Source organism: Antrostomus carolinensis, unplaced genomic scaffold, assembly GCF_000700745.2.
Source record: "Antrostomus carolinensis isolate BGI_N321 unplaced genomic scaffold, ASM70074v2 scaffold1787, whole genome shotgun sequence".
In the NCBI taxonomy this organism is placed as follows: Eukaryota; Metazoa; Chordata; class Aves; order Caprimulgiformes; family Caprimulgidae; genus Antrostomus; species Antrostomus carolinensis.
The window spans coordinates 16,369-20,640 of record NW_010329477.1 but is presented as its reverse complement, the minus strand read 5'-3'; positions in this window follow the sequence as shown (position 1 = coordinate 20,640).

Sequence of the window (4,272 nt, the reverse complement as noted above, 5' to 3'; positions counted from 1 at the left end):
ATTAGTCTTTCAAGGCAGTTTTTATAACTTTGAGGCATTTCCTTAAGATGGGATTTCCTTAAGAGGAAAAAATGGACAATAAGACAACTATGTCCCTGAAGAGAAATTACTGGGGGGAAAAGGGGGGGACCAAACCACAACACAAAACAAGAGTCTACTTCCTTGACTTATAGAAATTGTACACCCAAATTTCATCTTCAGTGACAAAAACAGTAGACTGGACTAAGAGGAGAGCTTTGTAAGTTGTCATCAGAAATCTGAATACCACAACACAGTGATGTAGAATGGCAGGAGAGAGAAAAATGAAAATATATGTGTCCCCAAGCAAGGTCAGGTACAGACAAGGTATATGTCAGTGGAACTGAGCAAATTTTTAAGATGTTAAGAGCTAGTGCAGGACAAAACAAAGCAAGGTTACTAGTTTGATTTCAGGGAGACTGATGGTGAAGGCAGGATGAAGGAAACAGGATGTGAGAAATTCTTCTTCATTGAAGACATACAAAGTTAATTTAGAAATTACAGTTTCCACATAGAGATAATCTTATTTCTGTATGCCTGTGGGGTTTTTCGTTTGTTTGTTTTTTTCAGAAACGAGTGTTAGAAAGGAAAAAGAAGTATTGTATAAGTTACCTCTCAGAAATCACTGGTAGATACATGGCCTCAGTATCGTTATGTCATGGTACCACTGTGGTACTCTGGGAAGAGGAGAAACTCCAGATCATTAAAAAAAACCCAAAAGCACCCTCCCACCCTCCTCCTCTCACTCTAGGTTTTTTCATCCCATGAGTCATTGCCACTAAAGCAAAGAGAGGTAGCTTTAGTCTTTGTTTTCAGTAAGAGAATGATACTTTCCCACACTTTCCATTATTTCAGTAGTGAGCCCAAGAACTCTGTAGCACTTAGAGCAATGTATGTTTAGAAGATGACCTACACAGATTTAAATCTCACAGAAATTCACAAAACCGATATAGCAAAACCAGAAATTTATCAAAATTGATAAAAATTTCAAGTTTAAAATGACTAAAACTAGAATGGGATCTCCCTAGGGTTAATAGTAAATAATTTGAGAAAAAGGAGTGAAAAGGATTAAAAAGAACATGGAAACATGGAAAAATTCCAAGGAAAGAAGAAAAGTAAATCCATTCCATCTTGAAAGCAGGGAGGGGAAAAAAAAAGGAACTTTTGTTTTGTAATATTTATGCATTTTCTATTTCTTTTCACTTTAATTGAATTTTGTAACATCCTCATAGAGTTACAATATCATCCTATTAAAGAGTCTTATCAGAAAAAAATAATACTGGAGACAATCTCCCACAGAAGGTTGCATCTTTCACTGAAATGCTGAAACAGTTTTCTCATTATACGAAGTTAAGCAACCTAAATGCAACCACCACCATACCTAAACATGCCTAAAATTTTTAGTCATTTTGTGAAATTGATGTTTTCAGAATAGAATAGTCACACACAAAAAAACATATATAAACCTTCCCCTTAGTACTTATGCATTGATGACAACAGGCATTAACACCTTCTGCTCTAACAAAGGCATTTCAGCTGCTAATGATCTAATTTACACTAAAGTTGTATCTTAAAATAACATTTATATTTCATTCCTTACTTGTGCTAAGCAGACAGATAGAACACATAAGTGTTTGGGTTATAGTATATTGGTTTATTGTTATATTTTATGTTTTACAATTGAATTCGTAGAAAAACTTGAATTGTTGCAGAAAGAAGAAAAAAAAAAGAAAAAAATAGCAGAATGGGGAAATCAAACTTTTGCCTCTGGTAATGAATGATGAATAGGGGAGAGATGAATTCTAGAAGCATTTTTCAGGAATATAACATGGTTATTACTTTGTATGCATATGATTGTCTATATGTATGGGTGAGTGCATATATACGCATATAAAAAAAAGTCTCACTTTATTGTATATAAGGTTAACCAACAGAAACCCTTAGATACCATTTCTATTTAGAGATGCTCAAGAGGAAAAAAATAATGTCAGAGTACCAGACATATTCAGCTATGTGCAAACCAAAGGACATAAACCAATCTGATTTTACAGATTGTTATATGTTGTTCTAGCATCCTGCTGTTGCAGGGTATATTTTACACTTCAGTTCAGTTTCAGTTCATGAATCATAATTCAAACTAGGAGGGATCTGGTCTGAACTCTACTTAAAAACCACTTCCAAATTTGAGATTTTGCATCTTCATCAAAATCTCACAGAAAGGGAAATGCAGAAAAGAGGGTTGTGAATATCACTGTTATTGTGTTCCAAAGAAATCATGTTGACGTTATTTCTGCAGGGCAAATGAGTGCCTCTGTTTGGAATCAGCCCACTGGCTGTCACAGGGCATCATCCAACAGGAGAAATCCAGGAACATTTACTTCTTTCCATTTACTTCCCGCCCCCCACCATCTCCATTCAAAGCAAAGCACTCCGCAACACCTTTCTCCCACTCAACCAAAATTCATTAGAATACTTTTTAGCAAATTTCTGATCACCAGTAAAAGGCAAAGTGACTGTCTTGTCACAACTTCAGTGTCTTTTTTCCTCTTGCTGATGTGCACTATTTTAGCAGGAAATACATTTTCATAGAAGTCCTGTGACTTAAAATATGAGCGTATTCCTGATTTTGTTCATTTTACCATGGAATTTGACACAAGTCCTGTCATAACACATATTAATATACTTTCATCAAGCTTGGAATGAACTCCGTAATTTTAAAAAGCATTTGCTTTTAGAGTCAATGTGCCAAGCATTTCTCCCATCACTTCTGACAGAGGAATGACAGGCTGTACAAAGTAAGCCTGCACAAACACAAATTTTTATTTTTGGTGGGAGTAGAATGATAATAATATTGTTTGCTGCTTATAGTTCTGTCCTTCAATTTACCTTTTGAGTTACTGGTAGACATATAGACCACATTATAAACAGTTTATGATGTGTTAGAGTAGGGCAAGAATATCTTTGGAGCAGCACAGGATCCAAAAAACATCCTATTTTTAAAACACTGGACAGGACCCTTACAGTCTTCATTTCCCTCCAGCAGCAGGAGGCAGAATGACCCTCCCAGGCACTGCATCACATAAGTACAGATCTGTCACTTACTACTGGAAGAAGAGGTGAAAGCTACAGTTTCACGAGTAAAAGTGGTGAGAAGGAAATTAGGGATGGGATTTTTGTTACTTGAGAATTGCTCTTGCAGCTGCCAGGAAGCAAGCTGCTAGTTGCTAGGAGCAACGATAATAATACTTACTTCTTATATAACGCTTTTCATCCCTAGTTTTTAAAGCTTTTTACAAAAAACGTCAGTATCATTATCACCATTTTACAGGTAGGAAAAGCACTTACTTGTGCACCAGTTTCCCCAAGGACACCCAGTAGGATAATAGTGGAGACAGGAGCAGAAGCCTACTCCTCTCTTCACAGGCCACACTGCCTTGAGGACAGTTAACCATTTAGCAGGCATTAATTTGCATACCTTCACTGCTTAAACTGATCAGAAATTTTGCTTTTAATTAGCTTTCACTGCCCCATAAAATTCAGACATCTTCAAGGAAGATGCACTTCCATGAGGTATAATGAGTCAAAGACCTTTTCCAAATTAAGGCTGTGCTTTGGACAAGTATGTGTTTCTGAGGTAGGTCCAAAGTAGTTGTAAGAGTTCAGGTTCTTTCCTGGGCTTGCTTTCTGGAGGAAAGAAAATGAAAAAGACTTTTAATTCCAGGTATAAAGTGAAAAGGAGAGACAAAGAAATGTGGAGTAAACCCTAAAAAACTGCAGGAATATGTCCAGATTTGGCAAAGAAGTAACTTTAACCTGAAAGTTAATCTTTCATTTAAAGCAGTTGACAGTGGGACAGAAGGTGTGGACAGTGGAGTAACATCAGGTTGTAGCACCCAACACCAGCTGGTCTCCACTCCTTCAGAATTAATTATTTTTTTTTATTTCTAAGGACTCCTTCCATGTTCTCCCATTTGATTTCTTGATGAGACACTATTTTTTCATTTTTCCCCAGCAGTTCCAGATTGGTAATTTAACGACAGATCTTTAGGAGCAAGCCTGACAAGCTCTCAGTAGAGATGCAGAGAGAAAACAAGACATGAAGAGGCTCTTCAGCCCCATCCCCTGTGTAAGTGAAGGGCTTTGTTTCATCTAATGCTCAAATTAGGATACAGAATGGACACCATGCAGCATGGCACCATCCAACGGGATCCAGAGTGAGAGCCAAAAGCAGTAAACAGCTTTCCCACCTGCTAA